At 46.6% G+C, this 21,352-nt stretch overlaps 1 protein-coding gene across 2 annotated transcripts in view; it reads left to right on the top strand.

Annotated features, from left to right (window-relative positions):
* Positions 1 to 21,352, top strand: part of RIMS4 (regulating synaptic membrane exocytosis 4) — a 65,885-nt gene that overhangs the window by 24,002 nt on the left and 20,531 nt on the right. The window lies entirely within an intron of this gene.

The raw sequence follows: 21,352 nt of genomic DNA, 5'->3' as shown, positions 1-21,352 counted from the left end.
GTCAAGTCATTTAACTTCTCTGTGCTTCAGGGTCCCCATTTGTAAAGTGGGCTTACTAACCATCACCTCACAGGGCTACTACAACAACTCTCTAAGTGCCTTACTCCTGGAAGACTCTTGACAAACTATAGTATTTTTAACTAGTCTTATAGGAACCCAGGTTCCCCTCCTGCCTCTTTGGAAAGCTCTGACAATTCTTGCTTTTGCTACAAATGTTTGTAAAGGGTTTCCTTTGGGGGCCAGAAGTCATCACCTTGACTTTGAAATCATGTACACGTTGTGATGTTGTGCATCTGTATTTTTTTTTTCCTTATAGAAAACCCGAATTTTTTTTTTTAATGGAGATATACAGCTTTCAAACGATTTTTAAAGGAGTCCAAAAGGTTTAAGAACTCAGGGAGGGAAGGAAAGTGTAACTCACAGGATCTGTGCAACAGGGCTAGTCAGATGGCCAGCATTCCAGTTCTAGCCCCGCCACCTCTCAGCCGCATAAATCTTGTTGAACTTCAGCTTCTCCATCTGTAAAATGGGGTAGTATTGGAGCGGTTTCAATTACAGAATTCAATATATGAGTCCCTGTTAATCGAGTAGCATAGCGCCCAGCACATGCCCAGCAGATGCCAGCTGCTTGTATCATCACCGTCGTCATCATGGTGGTGGTCATCATCACCATTGTTGTCATGCGCTGTATGCCACGCTTGATGTCTGTTTCCCCAAGTCTGTCCTTCCTCACTTGCTGCATCATCTCAGACTTCGTCTCAAACCACTCCCCTCACTCATTCTGCTCCAGCTGCTCTGGCCTCCTTGTTTGCCAGATGTAAGTCCACCCTGGGGTCTGTATGTTTGTGTCCTCTGTGTTGGAAGCACTTACACCTGAGATAGCCACATGACTCATTTCTTTACCCTCTTCATGTATCATGGGGAGCCCCACCCCCTGACCTCTGTCTAAAGCTGAAACACTCACCCCTTCACGCACCACCTCCTGACACCCGCTCTGTCTTCATGTATTTGTGGGCTTTGGTGTTCGCTTGCCTCTCCTGGATCGGAGCTTCAGGAGGACAGATGGTTTCCCTTATTTTTATTCCCTGCTTTAGCTCCAGTGCCTAGAACAGTACTTGACATATAGAAGGTGCTCAGAGAAACGCTTGGTGAGAGAGTGAATGAGCCAATGGATCTCATTTAGTCTGAGACAGGCACCCGTAGGATCCTCAAACTCCAGGCGATGTCACCGATGTAACGTTGTTCGGTTGCTAAGTTGTGCCTGATTCTTTTGTGACCCCATGGACTGCAGCACGCCAGGCTTCCCTGTCCTCCACTCTCTCCCGGAGTTTGCTCAGATTCATGTCACCCTGCTTGTTTAACACATGCAGAGAACATCATGTGAAATGCCGGGCTGGATGAATCACAAACCTATGTAATATGTGCAATCAATAAATTGCTCCTCTGTGCCAGGTTAAGTCTCAGGTTCTAGGCATAGGAAGATGAAGCACATCACCGCTCTTGAGAGCTCATGGGCCTGGGGGTGGGGGTGGGGAGGCCACAGCCATGCTCTCTTCCAAGCACTTACTGCAGTCGTAACCACCGAAGTGTCCTGCCATCCTGTTCTGTCCTCCACCCTAGACTGGAGGGCACAGTGGACAAGGACCCCCATCTCTCTGGCTTGACACTGTGTCCTCAGCACTGGGTCAAGGCCAGCACTGGATGTATGAATGGACAGGACACGGTGGTGGGGTAGGAGCTGGCTGAGGGTCCGTGGCCTGCAGAGCCATGGAAGAGTTCACACGGGAGGCGAGGAACCCTCCCCTGCCCCTTGGCGGCTTGCCTTGACTCTCACTTGGCTAGTGATGGAGCAGCTTGGTGATGATGGGAGGGTGGAGGCTTCCCCTCCCTCAGGAGGCTGGGTGGCCCACTGCAGCCCTTCTGTATTTCAGTTCCTGCTTGCGTCTCTGTCCTTGGAGTTAAAAATAACCAAAGATGGGAGCACAAGGACACACTGTCCTTCTCTGCCATGGAGCCAGAATTCTGCTACCTCCTCTCAAAGGGGGCTGCAGGAAAGCAGGTTGAGAAGCCAGCAGCTTAAAGAATTATCCCTTCCTGCCCCCTTGAGGACAAGCACAGACCTCACTTTCCCCAATCTGGGGTGACTCTAAATGAGTTATGGATTGTTGCAGCTGGAAGGGCTCTCCAGTGTAGGCTAGTTACCTGGCAGGAAGCCCATAGCCCTCCAGGCCTCGGACCTTGGCAGACATTACCAATCAATTAAGCACCCCCCCCCCCCCTTTCCTGGGACCGTGGCAGGCATCACCAATCAATCACAGCACCCTTTCTGCCAAATCTAGACACAGTCTAAGAATTTTTAACAATGAATATTTTAGGTAGCAGCTATCAGAGTTGGCAAAAAAAGAAAAAACCTATATATCATCACAGTCTAGTCCAGTCCCTTCATGGTGGGGAAACTGAAGCTCAGAGGGGGACAGAAACTTAGCGGATTTTACACAGGAGTCCATAGTGGAGCTGGGACCAGACCCAGGACTCCTAACTCTGCTGGGACTTTCTTCCATCTGTCCTCTAACATATATATCCTCTTTTCCATGAGAACTAAGGTTTGTCCAAAAGAAGGGTTTTTTTTAACCCATGGACTGCAAGCCTGAAAATGTTATGCAGTGTTCTGTGTGTATGTCCTGACAGGTGCTTTTCTAAGGAAAAGGAGAATAGCTTCCATCAGCTTCTCAAGAGGAGCCTTGTACAACCTAATAAAGGCAGAGCAGTCAGAAAAGAGAGGAACGGATTAATGTCTTGCTACTCAGAGTGTGGGCCACAGATCAGCAGCATCAGCCTCACCAAGGAGTTGATAGAAATGGAGATTCTCAGGCCCCACCCACACCTACCGAACCAGAATCTGCATTTTAACCAAATCTCCAGTTGGTTCAATTGCACTTTAAAGTTTGAGAAGCATAGGTCTGGAATTGGAAAGTGTCGCCTTTGGTTTCTTGAAGGTGTGTGGAGTACTTGCTGAGGTCTAGACACCCTTGCCAGTCTACAGGAGGGCCATGATCCTTGGTGTCAATTGAGGGAGTGGGAAGAAACCTAGGCCCCTTCTCCAAGATGGGTCCCAGCTATTCTGTGACTCTGTTTAGGCCAGATCAAAGGAGGGATTTGCTTAAAAGGAGGGATTTGTTTAAACAGACCAGATCAAAGGAGAGACTTGTTGAAAGAAAAAGGATAGAACTTCCATCCAGCGAATAGGAGACCCCAGCTTGCACCGAGTGACTGCTTAGGGAGGCTCTCACCTGGAGAGCCTTAGGAAGGTGCTGGCTTAGCTGCCCTCCTGTGCGGTGGTGCCTGGTTTGTTGTTCAGTTGCTAAGTTGTGTCCGGCTCTTTGCAACCCCATGGACTGCAGTACGCCAGGCTTCCCTGTCCTTCACTATCTCCAGGAGTTTGCTCAAACTCCTTGAGTCGGTGATGCCATCCAACCATCTCATCCTCTGTCTCCCGCTTCTCCTCCTGCCTTCAATCTTCCCCAGCATCATGGTCTTTTTCAGTGAGTTGTGTCTTGCAACTCAGAGTATTGCAGCTTCAGCTTCAGCATCAGTCCTTCCAATGAATATTCAGGGTTGATTTACTTTAGGATTGACTGGTTTGATCCCGTTACAGTCCAAGGGACTCTCAAGAGTCTTCTCCAGCACCACCATTTAAAAACGTCAGTTCTTCAGCACTCAGCTTTCTTTATAGTCCAACTCTTACATCCATACATTACTACTGGAAAAACTATAGTTTGACTATATGGACTTTTGTCGGCAAAGTGATGTCTCTGCTTTTTAATACAGTGTCTATGTTGGTAATAGTTTTTCTTCCAAGTAGCAAGCATCTTTTAATTTCATGGCTGCAGTCACCATCTGCAGTGATTTTGGAGCCCAAGAAAATAAAGTCTGTCACTGGAAGGACTGGTTTTTAAGCACTCATGGGATTTGGTTGCGTTGAGTGGGAACAGAGCTGAAGAATTGATGCTTTTGAACTGTGGTGTTAGAGAAGACTCTTGAGAGTCCCTTGGACTGCAAGGAGTTCAAACCAGTCCATCCTAAAGGAAATCAGTCCTGAATATTCATTGGAAAGACTGATGCTAAAACTGAAGCTCCAACACTTTGGCCACCTGATGCAAAGAACTGACTTATTTGAAAAGACCCTGATGCTGGGAAAGGTTGAAGGCAAGAGGAGAAGGGGATGACAGAGGATGAGATGGTTGGATGGCATCACCGACTCAATGGTCATGAGTCTGAGCAAGCTCCAGGAGTTGGTGATGGACAGGGTAGCCTGGTGTGCTGCCGTCCATGGGGTCGCAAAGAGTCGGACACGATTGAGTGACTGAACTGAACTGAGAGAGGCTGCAATGCTTGAGGCCAGCTTCTCCAGCAGCCTCTGGTGCCGAGAGCCACTCATTTAAGGTGACTTTGCGCTGATGAGTACTTGTCCCAGGTGGTTCCAGCTGGTACCAGTGGGTCTCAGGTGATCTTGGCTAGTTTTTTTGGGTCTGATGGGCTCTGAGGGAAGCTGACCCTGCATAGACCAAGGAAGGTGGTATTGGGAGTGGGGCACAGAAGGAGGTTTGCTGTGGTGGGGCTGTCATTAAGGCATTCAACCTCTGTCCACCATGTGATCACCACATGCTTCTTCCATGGGCCACGGTGGAGATCCGAGTCCATGTGTGTGCTTTGAGGTCCAAACTGCACACCCGAGGATTCATCTGGCCTTTGTGACAGGCTTTGTGTTCTGGCCTCTTGCTTAGCTGGAGTCCTCTCTTGCCCCTGGCAAAGGTCAGTGATGAACTGAAAAGCCTACTCACCCTGACACTGCCAGCCGCCTGATTCTCTGGGGTCAGTATAGACTAGGGGTTAACAGCAGGGCCTGGGAAACCACACACACACATGCACACAGACACACACAGAGCTTTACTGAGATCATTCACATACCATACAATTCACCTATTTAAAGTATACAATTTGGTGGGTTTTGCTACATTTGCAGAGGTATGCAATCATCACCACAGTCAGTTGTAGAGCGTTTTCGTCACCTCTGAAAGAAACGTGTACCCATTAGTTGTCGCACTCTCGTCCCTCCTCAACCCAGCCCCTAACAACCACTAGTCTGTGTTTCTATCTCTGTGGATTTCCCTCCTCTTGGACACTTCATATAGTCACATCAATGGAATATGTGTTGTTTTGTGACTTGTTTCTTCGATTTTGCATGTTTTCAAGGTTCATCTTTTGTAGCATTAATGAGTAATTCATTCCTTTTTATGGCTGAATAATATTCCAATAGCTGAATATATATTTGGCTTATGTAGTCGTCCGTTGATGGACCTTTGGGTTGTTTCAGTTTTTGACGATGGTGAATAATGCTGCTGTGAGCACGGTGTTGGGCTCCAGGCGTGGATAGGACGGGTTTGTTTTGCAGTCCCTCCATCACTCACCTGCTGTGGGACCTTGGGCAAACTGCTTCAGTTCTCAGAGGCTCAGTTTTCTGAGAATTTCTGGGGATGGGGTTGCTGCTGTCTATCTCAGAGTATTGTACTGGAGTGGGGAGCCTTTCCCTTCTCCAGGGGATCTTCCTAACCCAGGGATCAAACCCAGGTCTCCCGCATTGCAGGCGGATTCTTTACCAGCTGAGCCACAAGGGAAGCCCAAGAATACTGGAGTGGGTAGCCTGTCCCTTCTCCAGCAGATCCTCCTGACCCAGGAATCTAACGGGGTCTTTTGCATTGCAGGCAGATTCTTTACCAGCTGAGCTACCAGGGAAGCCATTATTGATAGCAGTGGCTATCATTTACTGAGTGTTTACTCAGTATCATTTACTGAGTGCCTCTATCGTTTGTTGTTTGTTTGGTCACACTATGCAGCTTGGGGATCACGGTTCCCTGACCAGGGACTGAACCTGGGTCCCTGGCAGTGAGAGTGCTGAGTCCTAACCACTGGATGGCCAGGGAATTCCCCTGAGTGCTTTATCTTATCATGACAGACACTGTACATGAGCTACATTCTAGAGTTCAGCCCCACGAGGGGCATGAGGAGATTTATTTCACAGTTAATGTGAAATAATGGGCTTGTACTATAATGGGCTAAACATGCTGCCTCATTACAGCAAATCATTTGCTAGCTTGATGAGGTCTCCTTCCAGTGTTTGTGCCTAGGGAGAGAACTTCCTTAGCTCCCCTGTACCTTTGGCCTTTTCACATTATTGGGAGGCATGTTTTTAATCTTTATTTTTATATATTAAAATTAAAAAATAAGCCTAGAGAAATATACATAGAGAACGGGGTGACAGAGGATGAGATGGTTGAATGGCATCACTGGTTCAATGGATATGAGTTTGCGCAAACTCCGGACGATAGTGAAGGACAGGGAAGCCTGGCACACTGCAGTCCATGGGGTCACAAAGAATCAGATAGGACTTAGCGACTAAACAGCAACAATAGAGAAAAATGCAGTAACTAGAAGAGCTGTCTCATGGTTCCATCATTTCTGTTTTCTCTCTGCCATGAGAAGACCATGTCCTAGGCAGGACTTGCTCTTCCTTCTTCATCCTGCGTTCCAGAAGAATTCATGGAGTAGGGCCATACCTAACTCACAGAGGACATGTAATAGGAGGAAGAACTAAACCATGGTTCTATAAGCCACTGAGATTTGGGGGTCATTTGTTACTGCAGCACATCCTACAGAGAACTGACCAATACATTTAATCCTTACAGCAATGTAAGATGGGTTCTATGCCTGTTTTGGTTTTTTGAGGGAACCGAGGCTCAGAGAGGTTCAGTAACTTCCTTTAGTTTACTCAGATAGTAGTGGAGGGGCGCTTCAAGTCCCAAGACCGGTCATTCAGACTCCAGAGCCTGTGCTCTTAAGACGGAAGTATGTGGGCTGTTTGGTGAGTGATGAGTAATCGGTGTGAAACACCTGGCATGTGCGTGACGTCAGACCTGTAGTATAGGTTTGGGGCAGATCCTGGAAGCCTTGAAAGCTGTGAGGATTGTGAAGCTTCCTAGTGCCAGATGGAACCATAGACTCTACCTTTTGCTCACAGTGCAACTCTCCCCAAGCTTGCTCAGCTTATCCCAAGAGCTGGTGGGAATGGCTTCCTGTGGAAACTTGTGGGAATTGTAAATGATCTTCCTTCCAGTAATTGCTGAGATGCCCCCTCTCCAGGAAATCTTCCCACTCTGGAATCTTCCCACGCTTGCAATAGACTGGAAGCTTGAGGAGAGTGAATGGCTTTTCCCTGGCCATCCCAGCTAAGTTACATGACCTTCCCCTTCCCCAAATGCATTTCCTCTGCTTTCAGAACTCTTTGCCCTCAGTGTATATTTTGGTTTCACATTTTGCTTTTCCTCTACATGTTTTCCATTTGTCGGTATAGCCTTTGGTTGTAGTCTCCCAAAAGGTAGCACTTCTGTCAGCAATAAAATCTTAGGATTTTATTTGCAGTCAAGGATAACTCAGCAGCTAAGTAATGCTTACAACCCAGACCCTGCCTCTATTTCCAGTGCTATATTAATTACTCTTTTCCTCAATTCTTGTAATATGGTGTGTATCTCTGCCCTTGAACTACACTATGTTGTAATTATAATGGCTTGTGTTAAAAATTGCTGCTTTACTTGGCTGACTCCTGGTAGACTGGGAGTTTCAGGCAGGTCTTGGTTTAGTTCACGTGTGTTAGGAGTCTTCAGCATAGGCCCTGGCATGGAAAAGGCATTTAGTAAGAGTTTTTTGAATAAATGATCAATATTTCTGTTTCATCTCCCCTCCCTGTCTGTTAATTATAAGTCCCTTAAGGGCAAGGACTGTGTCTTAGAATCTGCAAGACCAGGGCCGTCTCTGGTGGTCAGTGGCTTAGACGCCACACTCCTAGTGCAGGGGGCCCAGGTTTGGCTCCTCGCCAGGGAACTGGATCCCATGTGCTACAACTAAGAATTCTCATGCTGCACCTAAGACCTGGCACAGGCAAATAAAAAAAAATATTAAAAAAGAATCTGCAAGACCAAGAAAAGCTTGGTATAGAAAATGAGCTCAATAAATATATACTTCATTGGATAAGTGAGAATGACATTTCTTTCTGGGAGCAGAACCCTTTAGAGTCACAAAGCTCATTATCCAGTTGATCCTCTCGAAATCTTCAAATTCTGCCTCTCTAGTGTTCTCAAATCCTTCTCGTGTGCTCTTTGCCTCCCTTGCTCCTACCCGTTCCCTCTGTGCATCTTCATGATTTCTCCCTCTTTCCCCTTCAAATTCTCTTGGAAAAAAGTCTGTGGGGCTCTGCTCCCTCTTGCCCAGTAAAAAGTGGTCTGAAGGGCAAAAATTACACTCTGGTCTGCCCTGAACCAGGATCATGCTTCCATGTAACAGCTTTGCCATCTTATGTAGATTCACTAACCTCCCTGAGTCAGTTTCCTCTTCTGCAAATGGAGACAATGGTGGTTGTGTGGCTTGGAGGAAAGTAATGGATACTGAGCACCTATCATAGGCTCTGTTTGAGCCGAGTAAGTAGGAGTTCCTGTCTTTACATGGAAGGGTGGAATTTGAGACATCAACAAGCCTGTGGGAAGTGACTTTGGATCTGAAACAAACAGGGGATAGAGTTCCTTGGTTCTGAGGTCTCCCCTTCTTGTGAGCCTCTGCCCTAGGCAAGCCCAGAACCCGCGGTCCAGTCAGCACCACGGACAGTTCCACCTGCACTTGGCTGTCAGGCTAATTACATCACAACTTTTATTTTTTGTACCACCAAGAGAGATTAAAAAAAACATGTCAGAATTTAACTCTCACATGCTCAGTTGTCATTCACATCTTAGTTTCATAGATGTTGGAAAATGTGTCTTAGAATCAATGAAATAATGACAACTTTGTGAGACGTGGTATCTGTGGGCTTCCCAGGTGGTTTATTGGTAAAGAATCTGCCTGCTGATGCAGGAGACTCAGGTCCAACCCCTGAGTCCAGAAGATCCCCTGGAGAAGGGCATGGCAACGCACTCCAGTATTCTTGGCTGGAAAATCCCATGGACAGAGGAGCCTAGCGGGCTACAGTCCATGAGGTCACAAAGAGTGGGACACAACTAAGTATGCATGCATAGTATCAGTGGGCCATTGACCCCTGACCCTTGAAGAGGTTAATTATAATCCCCAGCTTTTTTTGAAAGCCTACTGTGTCTCAGGCCTTTTCCACTTCTCCTTCTCTTGTCCTGATGCTCTCTGCCCTCTGTACATTCACTTAACAAACACTACATTTGAGAAATATAAATGTAAGTTAGAAAGACATTTAACAGTTTTCTCAGTATTGCTCCCAAAATAATCTAGCCCTGAGCCTCATTTCTTCAGAGTATTGCTTCTTGCCAAAGGATAATCTAACGTGTTAAGCTTTCCAGTCCACATCATGCTTAACCCATTTAAAGACCATGTCAGATGCATACCCTGTGACCCAGTAATTTCATTCCTAGGTATGTGCCAGAAGAAGTGTATACAGATGGTCACCAAAAGACATGCACAAGATTGTATCTGGCAGAGCTATTTGTAATATCTCCAAACTGGAAGCTACCCAAATGCTCATCGACAGTAGAAAGAATAAAAATAATTTGGATATATTCACACAATGTTAGACAATGAAGCCATGAGAATAAATGAACTGCAATGAAGCAATCAGCATGGATGAATCTCACAAACGTAATGTTAAGTGGAAGAAGTCGGACACTGAAGAGTATTTACTAGGTGAATCTGTATATGGAAGTACAAAACAAATGAAGCCGATTTGGGTTGTTAGAAGCCAGGATAATGCTACTCTTGGCGGGGAAGTAACTGCTACTCATGAGGTGTTTCTGGAACATTGATAATCCTCTGTTTCTTGGTCTCGGTTCTGGTTCTGTAATTGAGTGCACTTTGTAATGTTCATCCAGCTGTATGCTTAGAGTTGTACACTGTAATTGTACACTTTTGTATATTATACATCAACAAGCAGTGGTTTTTAAAAGCATCTTTCTCCAGAGAGGAGAATGCTGAGAATTTCCTATGTGAGATGATAGGTGAGATATCTGGGGGTAGTTGGTCATGTGGACTATTTGGAGTTAACTGAATTATTCAGTGTGAATGGAATGCAGAGCCCACTGGGGAAAGGGAGGAAAAAAGACTGGAAATGTAGTTTGGGACCAAGTCAGAAAGGCAGTGTGTGTTAATGCTATTGGGATTTATTCTGCAAGCAGTGGAGTACCATTGGAGATTTTGAATCGAAGCGATGACACATTCAGGATTGAGTTTTAGAAAGTTCATGCAGGGCACCGAGTGGAAAACTGACAGAAAAGGACATTTCTCAGCTGGTGACACCAGTTAGAGTAAGGGTGATATCTCCTGACCAAGCATTTGAGTTATCCAGAGATTTCCAAAAACTTCAGATTTGTGGTTCCCACCCTAGGCCTACTGAACCAGAATCTCCAGAAGAGAAGAGCAAGGAATCTGTTTTAACTAAGTTCTCAACAAATTCACACTGGCCTCTACGCAGGTGCTTGGGAGCCTCTGAGTTAATTGACCCTAGCAGTCATCCAGGCCAGAGTAAGTGGGGATGTGAGCTGTGACCTTGGTGATGCAGAGCAGACTCAAATTTGTATCCCCAAAAAGGAGGCATGGAGACAGTTTCAGTTCACTTCAGTCATTCAGTCGTGTCTGACTCTGTGACCCCATGGCCTGCAGCACTCCAGGCTTCCCTGTCCATCATTAACTCCCGGAGTTTACTCAAACCCATGTCCATCGGGTCAGTGATGCCATCCAACCATCTCATCCTCTGTCTTCCCTTTCTCCTCCTGCCTTCAATCATTCCTAAGGAGTCAGTTCTTTGCATCAGGTGGCCAGGGTATTGGAGCTTCAGCTTCAGCATCAGTCCTTCCAATGGATATTCAGGACTGATTTCCTTTAGGATGGATTGGTTTGATCTCCTTGCTGTTCTCAGGACTCTCAAGTCTTCTCCAACACCACAGTTCAAAAGCATCAATTCTTCAGCGCTCAGCTTTCTTTATGGCCCAACTCTCACATCCATACATGACTACTGGAAAAACCATAGCTTTGACTAGACAGACCTTTGTTGGCAAAGTAATGTCTCTGCTTTTTAATATGCTGTCTAGGTTGGTCATAGCTTTTCTTCTAAGAAGCAGGTGTCTTTTAATTTCATGGCTGCAGTCACCATCTACAGTGATTTTGGAGCCCAAGAAAATAAAGTCTCTTATTGTTTCCATATCTATTTGCCATGAAGTGATGGGACTGGATGCCATGATCTTCATTTTTTGAATGTTGAGTTTTAAACCAACTTTTTCACTCTTCTCTTTCACTTTCATCGAGAGACTTTTTAGTTCCTCATCACTTTCTGCCATAAGGGTGGTGTCATCTGTGTATCTGAGGTTACTGATATTTCTCCCAGCGATCTTGATTCCAGCTTGTGCTTCTTCCAGCCCAGTGTTTCTCATGATGTCCTCTGATATAAGTTAAATAGGCAGGGTGACAATATACAGCCTTGACGTACTCCTTTCCCATTTTGGACCCAGTCCATTGTTTCTTGTCCTGTTTTAACTGTTGCTTCCTGACCTGCATACAGATTTCTCAGGAGGCAGGTCAGGTGGTCTGGTATTCCCATCTCTTTCAGAATTTTCCAGTTTGTTGTGATCCACACAGTCAAAGGCTTTGGTGCAGTCAATAAAGCAGAAGTAGATGTTTTTCTGGAACTCTCTTGCTTTTTCTAGACAGTTTACTTAATTGATTGATACATATTTGTGTGTCATAAACTAAATAGTGCTTACTATGTGCCAGGCCTTATTCTAAGTACTTAAGAGAAAAAATGCTAACTAATTTAATCCTCATAGACATCCTACGAGGCACGTACTATTATAGTCTTCATTTTTTTAAGAGGAGAAAACTGAGATACAGGTTAAATAATTTGCCCAAGGTTGCCCTACTAATAATGTGACTGGGGCCAGCTATACAACCCAAGCCATCAGGCTCCATTGTCGATGCTTTGATTTTTTTTCTTTTTTGGTCGCACCACGTGGCATGTAGGATCTCAGTTCCCAACCAGAGATTGAACCTGGGCCCACAGCAGTGGAAGCGCGGTCTTAACCACTGGACCACCTGGGAAGTTCCATCCATTGTCCGTGCTTTTAACCACTATGCTTTGCTGCCCCTTGAAAATGCTTCAGAAATAGTCATGAATGGCTGTTTACTGTGATAAGGAGCTGAGAGGCTGGTAATTAGGAGTCCATGCATGCTAAGTCACTTCAGTCATGTCCGACTCTTAGTGACCCTATGGACCTTAGCCCACCAGGTTCCTCTGTCCATGGGATTCTCTAGGCAAGAATACTGGAGTGGGTTGCCATGCCCTCCTCCAGAGGATCTTCCGCACCCAGGGATCTAACTCATGTCTCTTACAACTAGCATCAGCTGAGACCTGAATCCTAATGCCAACATGATCATTGCCCCATGTTCCTCCTGGGCCTTAGTAGCCCTTCTGTGCAAGGAAGGCATTGCTGTGGATGACCACTAAGCTCCATCCAAAAGAAATTTTCTCTGATTTTAAGGGAAGGCAGATGTTGCCAGTTTTGGAGAGAAGAGGGGGAAGGGAAAGGGTTCTTACGGAGGGTTTGTGGTTCCTTGACCTGTCCTTGGAGACACAGCCAGAAGCAGCATCAGGGCTGTGGAGGCCCGAGTTCCTGCATGTTAGCTTAGTCCTTGGTTTTCAGATGAGTTTTAGGACCTGGGCAGGGGGGGAGACATGAGACTTGAAGTCATTGGGAATGGCTAGGCCAGGAAGAGGCTGACCATGGAACCGCTAGGGTATTTATTTTAAAGGGACAGGAAAGGCAGGAGCTGTGGGAAGGGAGAGCAGTGAGCCCCAGGGGATTATCCTAGTTTGAAGTAACCTTCTGACCCAGAGCTCTATGTATGGAGGACTTCACAGTTTATCATATGGACTGAGGGCGGACCACTCACAGACATGGGGTTATACTGTGGACAGTGACGTGGTTAGGGATTTTAGAGCCTGGGGACCTGCAGCACGTCATATAACCTATCTCAGCTTTGGGCTTCTCGTCTAGAAAACTAAGCTGTAAAGATCCGTCTTGGATAAAATGTCAAAGTGGAGAACGGTCGTGTTCTTTCCCTCCTCTCCCTCCCGTTACCACATCACTGCAGTCTTAAGTGCTTAAGAATATATGATCTTACAGAGATCTGGATTCAAAGCCTAGCTCTGTCATGTCTTCTGTAACCTTGGGCCAGTTGCTGAACTGTTTTGAGCTTGGCTCCTTTTTGTAAAATTAGGATAATGATACTTGACTCTCAGAGTTATGGCTAAATTTTACATGTACACACACATATAAGAACATATATAAGTAAAAAATATATATTTATAAATTTATAATTTGTATATTGGACTTTCCAGGTGGTGCTAGTGATAAAGATCTTGCCTGCCAATGTAGGAGACACAAGAGAGAGAGGTTTGATCCCTGGGTTGGGAAGATCCCCTGGAGAAGGAAATGGCAACATATTCTAGTGTTCTTGCCTGGAGACTCCCATGAACAGAGGAGTCTGGCAGTCTGTGGTCCATGGGGTCACAAAGAGTCAGGCATGAATGAAGCCACCTGGCATACACGCACATGTACAATTTGTATATTATAATTTATATTAATTTAACATACATAAGGGCTTCCCTGGTGGTTCATTCGGTAAAGAATCTGCCTACAATGCGGGAGGCCTGGGTTCCATCCCTGGGTTGGGAAGATCCCCTGGAGGAGGGCATGGCAACCCACTCCAATATTTTTGCCTGGAGAATCCCTGAGGACAGAGGAGCCTGGTAGGCTCCCATCCATGGGGTTGCAAAGAGTTGGACACGACTGAGCTACTAACCACAACACATGTAAAATACCATGTGTATATATATATATATATATATATATAAATAGTGTCTGCTAAAGAGTAAGTGCCAGAAATAATGTCAACTAATAATTTATTGTCATTTTGTTATCCTGTTTCTTCATGAATACTTGCTTTTGAGAGGAGGTACAGTAACACATTCATACTCAGTGTGGACAACTGAATGAGACTTACTTGTTTTCTTTACTGGAGGATTTACACATTTCTTGAGGATGTTCTAAAAATAAAAGCAATTCAATTAAACACACTGTTAGTGGGATGGGCAATGCTGGGTGCTGTCCATGGTTCTGAAGGGAAATGAGGGCGGAATGAGCTTACACGGTAGACAGGATATCAAGTAGGTTGACCAGGGACTGTATTTCAAGGTGCAGTGGAATAGATACCCAATAAGAGTGAAGATGAAGTGCCCCCTGGGACTCAGAGAGTTTGATCAGAGAAGGTTTTGTGGAAGAGATGGCATTTGAATTCTGTGATAGAGCATAGTGAGTTTAGTGGTTCATTAAAAACATGAGTCAGAAAGACATGGGCTTGAATTCCGGTTCTGCCCTTGGTAGCTGTGTGTGTCCTTGGGACGGTTGCTTAATCCTACTTATCCTCATTTTCTTACCCTCTAAAATGGGATAGTATTTATCTCACAACTTATTGTGAGAATTAAAATGAGAAGATGCCTATGTAAAACACTAGGCATAGCATCTGGCACAGTGGTGATACTAATAGTTTTTTGGTAATACTAATGTTAATAATAATCATCTTCTCGAGTGCTTACTGTGTGCTACAGCCCACCTAGGATGTCCAGAGGATTAAATGTCATTATTTTATTACATTACCTTATTATACTTAATCCTCATAACAGCCCTAAGAGTTTGGTGAGTTCCTGATAAACTGTTATTTAAAGCTTAACTCTGGAGTATGGTTAGAATTTTGATAGGGAAGATGAGGATGGCAGGAAAGCAAAGGAGAGAGAATGGGGCTGAGGAAGCTATTGAGGATGTACCTGGAGCACAGAGATGCTCAGCTGGGCTGGAGTGCAGAGATGGAGCGGAAACCAGGAGCAGGTGGAGGGGAATCAGGTAATGGAGAGTTGTGAATACCTGGGTGTGAAGGGGGTACCTCATTTGAGGGGCAGTGGGGAGCCATTCTAAAGTTTTAAATAGGATCATGGCATGGGGTTATGATTTATTTATAAATTTATATTTTACCTTCATTTCCATTCTAGAATTCATACTCTTAACTATAAAACCTTGAAAAGATACCACAGCCTACCAAAGAGAAATAAAATATCCCCACTGGGCTGATTGGAGTGTAAATTGGTACAGCTTCTTTGGAAAATCATTTGGCAGCGTCTGCTAAAGCTGAAGAGATGCTTGCCCTGTGACCCAGCAGTTCCACCCTTAGGTATATTTCTGAGATACGCAGGTACAAATATTCAGCAAAGGCCATGCACTAAAGTAATCACAGCAGGATTATTTCTAATAGCCCCAGCCTGGGGGGAAGAAATGAAATGCCAACAGTACAATGGACAAGTAGGTTGTGCTACAGAATATTCATAGAGTGAAAGGCTGCATAGCAGTGATGATAAACAGTCTACAGGTACGGGCAACAACGCGGGTGCATCTCATATAGTCAATATAAGGTTGAGCAGAAGAATCCAGCCCCGCCCCACCAAAGACCATGCTCTGTGTATAAAGTTCAAAAACAGGCAAAACTAATATCCGATGTTTGAGATCAGGATAGTGGCTGCCCTCATGGAGCAAGATAGCCCAGAAGCCTGGGCACTGTGGACCTCCGGGGTCCTGGCAACACTGTTTCTTCATCTGGCTGCTGGTTACACGGGTGTTTACTTTGCGAAAACCCATCAAGCTGTACACTAAAGGTTTGTTCACATTTCTGTCTGTATCATACACTTAGATGAAAAAGCCACAAAAGGACTTCGCTGGTGGTTCAGTGGTTAAGAATCTGCCTGCCAATGCAGGGGACATGGTTCGGTCTCCGGTCTAGGGAGGTTCCATGTGCCACGGAACAGCCAAGCCTGCTAAAGCCTGAATGCCCTAGAGCCTGTATTCTGAAGACAAGCTTCCGCAAGGAGAAACTCGTGCCCTGCAAACAGAGTAGCCATTGCTCTTGGCGATTAGAGAAAATGCAGCAACGAAGACCCAGTGCAGCCAAAGATTAATGAATTTTTTAAAAGTTACCAGAAAAACAATCTTCTCGCATCCCCTCTAACGATCTTTCTTCCTATCGTTATTCCCCATTAACAGTTTGGGTCACATCCTCCCAGGTTTTTCTGTGTCTATGCATAAAGAGAAAGATAAAGCTACACTATCTATAGCTTTACAAAAATGGTCTTCTGTTTTACATACCGTCCTGCAGCATACTTTTTTAACTCCACAGTATGCTGAGGCAGTCTTTCTATGTCACTGTAGATGTAGGTCTTGATGATTCTTTCTAACATTTGCAGTGTTTTATTGTGGGGATGTGCCATTTAGTAAAGCCATCCCCATTGACAGACCTTTAATTCCAGCATTTCATTGGTGTAAATGATACTGTGGGGAGGTCTCTTCTTGCATAGCTTGGTGTACTTGTCTGTTTGTGAATTTATGAATTACTCAGAAGGAAATATTCTTGGTCTGAAGTGGTATTTTAAGATTGTTAACCTGTTAATGACTTGCTGAGTGGGTGGGTTGGAAGCAGGGAGATTGGTTAAGAGGTTGTTAAGATAATTTAGACTTGGGGTAATTAGGGTGGTTGGCAGCGAAAATGGACAGAAAAGGAGAGAGCTAAGAGATATTAAGGGCAAAGATTTGATACAACCTGGCATCTAATGAGAAAGGGGGAAAGGTCAGAGATGTCCTTGGGGGTTCTGAGTCTGGGTGCCTGGGAAAATTCGGAACAGAAGTCAAAAAGAATTGTTTGGGGGAAGTGGGGTGGGTCAAGTTGTATTCAGGGAGCCAGTTCATCATCCAGGTAGCGATGTCCAAAATGCAGTTGGAAGAATTGCTCTCTTTTGATATGTAATTTTATTTATTTATGGCCGTGCTGGGTCTTTGTTGCTGCGAGGGCTTTTCTCTAGTTTCAGTAAGCAGGGGCTACTCTCTAGTTGTGGTGTCTGAGCTTCTCATTATCTTTTTTGGGGGGACATGTGGCGCGGTTTGTGGGATCTTAGTTCTGCACCAGGGATCGAACCGGTGCCCCCTGCATTGGAAGCCTGGAGTCTTAATCACTGGACCGCCAGAGAAGTCCCACGGTGGCTTCTCTTGTTGCAGAGTATGGGCTCTGGGGCGTGTGGGTTTCAGTAGTTATAGCTCCTGAGCCCTAGAGCACAGGCTCAGTAGTTGTGGTTGCTTGTGGGGTCTTCTCAGACCAGGCATCGAACCCAGGTCTCCTGCACTGGCAGCCAGATTCTTTACCACGGAGCCACCACAGAAGCCCCAAAGTACTGCTCTTGATAGAGTTAAGGGCCGCAGATTGAGGCGTAGGATTCCTTTGCTTAGGGTGGTGCTCATGGGGAAGGGGAATGAAATCAGCAAGGGAGAGCCTCTAACGAGAAAGAAAACCTAAGGACTGGGTAGCCAGGGTCTCATGTATAGGGTGCTGGCAAGGCTCAGGCACGGGAGGGATCTACTAGAACCCACCGTCACGGAGGCCAAGGGGCGGGTCTGAAGTGACTGTCATTCGAACGATGAAGTAATCAGTCGCCTGCATTAGTCTCCCTCCTATTACCCTCCCCTGGTGAGTGCTGTCATTACATCTTTTTCTGGTTCCGTGAAACCGTTTACGTACTTGCGATTCATCAGCGTGATCCTGTGTTTAATGTCCACCTCCACCTCTGAACTGTGAGTCCCAGGGAGGCAGGAACCCCTTCCTTCTTGTTCCCTCTTCCGTCCTCATCAGGTGTATGTTTAGCACGTAGTCGTGTTGGTACCCGAAAAGTTGCTGCTGGGGTTTGATGGGACTCTGGCCGTCCACACACACCCTCTGCCTACTGCCTTCCCCCACCCCCAGCGACACACACACACACACACACACACACACACACACACACACTCCGCACAGGTTGGGAGAGGAGGGACTTCAAACTCACCCTCTGCCTACTGCCTTCCCCCACCCCCAGCGACACACACACACACACACACACACACACACACACACACACACACTCCGCACAGGTTGGGAGAGGAGGGACTTCAAACCCGCAGGGTACAGCAGGCGGGAGTGGGTCGCCAGAAATAGGTCATCCACACTCCATCTACTCGTGCATCACAGTGGCCAGCTTGAGGGCAGCCTCACAGCTGAAACCCGAAGGGTACAGGACTCAAACCTGGGGTCTCTTCAGTGGAGCCTTCTGATAACCATGGACGACAGAACCTCTCATCTGACCCCGTTAACCATCCCCTCCGAACTTCACGCCTTCATCTTTGTGCATCTGCTCTTTTTATCACTGGTTTTCTTGGAGGGAATGGTGTTTCCATTGTGATGCTGGAACCCACCTGTGCAATGATGTTTGAACCTTAACTTCCTTCGGATAACAGCTTAGCCATGTGTCTTAGGTCAAGGTTCCCCAAGAGGACCCAGAGATGAGATTTGTGTGTAGGTGTATCCCCGGTGTAGGGAGGGTGTTGTCCTTGGACGTGACTGTGCATGCGTGTGTGTGTGTGAGTGGAGGGATGTTCCTCTGTGCCTGTGAGTCTGTGTGAACACGTGTGTGTTTCTGAATCTTTCTGTGCCCCTGACCCTGCTGTACACAGAGAAACAGAGAACTATTGGGAGAGGGACTTCAGATACAAATGAGGGAAAGAACAAGGGGCGGGATGACAGGAAACAGACACAGGGAGACCCAGCTTCCCCCATAAGGACGAGAAACACCAGAGTGACACACGCGGACACAGACACACACACACGCACACTCTGTCAGTTTCTTGGTGGGCTTTCTTGAGTGGGTTGGTGCACACTTCTTACGGTGATGCGTCTGTGTGTGCCAGGCACACGCCCAGACACCTGCCCATTGAGCCTCAGAAGTAGAATGGCAGGTGTGCAGAGACCCAGGGGTGCGTGTGTGCTAAGTCACTTCAGTTGTGTCCGATTCTGCACGACCCTATAGACCGCAGTCCCCCCAGGCTCCTCGGTGCGTGGGATTCTAAGGTGAGAAAGCTGGGGTGAATTGCCATGCTGTCCTCCAGGGCCGAGACCCATGGCAACACACAAATGTGGACGCTTAGACGTAGGTCAACAAACTGCATCTTTGCAGGTATATTCCTCCACGTGTGTGTGTGTGATTTTCTGAGTACGTGGGCATCTGTGTGCCTGAATTACGCAGATGTGTGTAGGAGAGAAACGTGGGTACACCCTCTGAGAAGCACACACAAAGCACCTATATCTCTGTGTGTGTACGCACATGTCTGTCTGCCTGCAGGTTGGGGAGGAAGGGGGCATCATCGTTGAGTTGGGAGGAGGAAGGGAGAGGTCCAGCAGGAGGTGCCCCGGCCTCACCCTCTCTCCTCACACAGACCCAGCTCCCCATCCTTTTACTCAGCAGGATGATGGGGTTTGGTGGGTCCATTTGTGAGCACTGCTGAAGGCCCTGAGGTCTATCAGCTCATCCCAGACTCTGGGGAGGCAGGGAAGGTCCCACTAAAGATCCACCTCCACCCCTAGAACCCACACCCCTCCAGGGTGGTGGGGGACGTAAAGCTTGCCTTGATCACTAGGCTGTGGAGCATGGAGCAAAGAGACCCCTTTGGGGTCAGATCCTCACCCCCATGCCTCCACTTCCACCTTAGGGCCCTAGGGCTTGGACCAGCCCCTTAACCTCATGTCCTCGGTGCTAAATATGGAGGAAGCAGGAGCAACTGCTTCCTGAGTGACTGAGGATTAGCCCCACTCTCAGGGCGGATACCCGTTCATCCAGCAGTTACTACTTGAGCACTTCAAAGGCTAGGCGCTTCCCTCATAGCTCAGCTGGTAAAGAATCCGCCTGCAATGTTGGAGACCCTGGTTTGATTCCTGGGTTGGGAAGATCCACTGGAGAAGGGATAGGCTCCCCATTCCAGTTTTCTTGGGCTTACCCGGTGGCTCAGCTGGTAGAGAATCTGTCTGCAGTGCACAGTGCAGGAGATCTGGGTTCACTCCCTGGGTTGGGAAGATTCCCCTGGAGAAGGGAAAGGCTACCTACTCCAGTATTCTGGCCCGGAGAATTCTGTGGACTGTATAGTCCGTGGAGTTGCAAAGAGTAGGACACGAGCGACTTTCACTTTCACTTTCCAATGGCTAGACTCTGTTCTTGGCCCTGGGGCTTCAACATTCGACACAGTGAAATTCGCTGTCCTCATGGGGTTTACCTTCTGTGTGAAGGAAGCTAGTCAGTAAACCGACGGTGTAGAACACATCAGAGGTGGTGAGCATCAGGAAGAAAACCACGGCAGGGCACGGGGCAGAGAGAGGCTGGGCCAGGAGAGGATCAAGGACAGCTTGGATAGGATAATGTTTGCTCACAGTGGAAGCGAAAGTGAGAGCTGCCGGATGGGGAGAGGATGGTGAGAGGTAGGGAATAGAAGGGCAGAGGATCGGACTTCCTTGGCTGGCCAGTGGTTAGGACATCATACTTCTCCTGCAGGGGACATGGGTTCAATCCCTGGTCGAGGAACTAGGATCCTACATGCCATATGGTGCAGCCAAAAAATTGAAAAGAAGGGCAGAGGACCACGTTGTTCTCCAATTTTACCGTGGAGGAAAGAGGCACAGGGAGGTTAATAATTTGCCCAGAGTCTCACCGTCAGTGAGAAGGAGATCCAGGACTTAAACCTGGGGCAGTGTGGTTTCAGAGCCAGTGATCTAATTGGGTGATCCTCGACCAAGGGTGATTTTTGTTTCCACTCCAGGAGATGTTTGGCCATGTTTGGAGACATTTTTGGCTGCCACGACTGACCTGGAAGGAGGACTAGCATCTGTGGGCAGAGGCCAGGAAGACGGGCTAGACCTCCCACAGTGCACAGGACAGCCTGACCGCTAAACAATAATGCGTCCCCTTGCCGGCTGTGCTGAGGTGGAGAAACCCTGGTTTAAATCCACGAAAAGCGCTTGACAGAGAATATGATACATCGTAGGTGCTCGATAAATAGTAACTGAAGAGGAGGAGGGAAGTGATTTGGAGAAGATTGCAGGGCAGAAATGAATTCAAGAAACAGTACATGTTGGATGAACCTAGAGAATATTTTACTTAGTGAAGTAAGTCAGACAGAGAAAGACAAATACTATATGATAAACCCTATATGTGGAATCTAGAAATAATACAAATGAATCTATATACAAAGCAGAAACAGATTCATAAACGTAGAAAAGAAACTTGTTATTACCAAAGGGGAGAGAGGGAGAGATTGGGAGTATGGGATTAACAGATTCAAGCTACTGTACATAA

This window comes from Muntiacus reevesi, chromosome 2 (assembly GCF_963930625.1).
Source record: "Muntiacus reevesi chromosome 2, mMunRee1.1, whole genome shotgun sequence".
NCBI lineage: Eukaryota > Metazoa > Chordata > Mammalia > Artiodactyla > Cervidae > Muntiacus > Muntiacus reevesi.
This window is presented reverse-complemented; position numbering and strand designations above follow the sequence as displayed.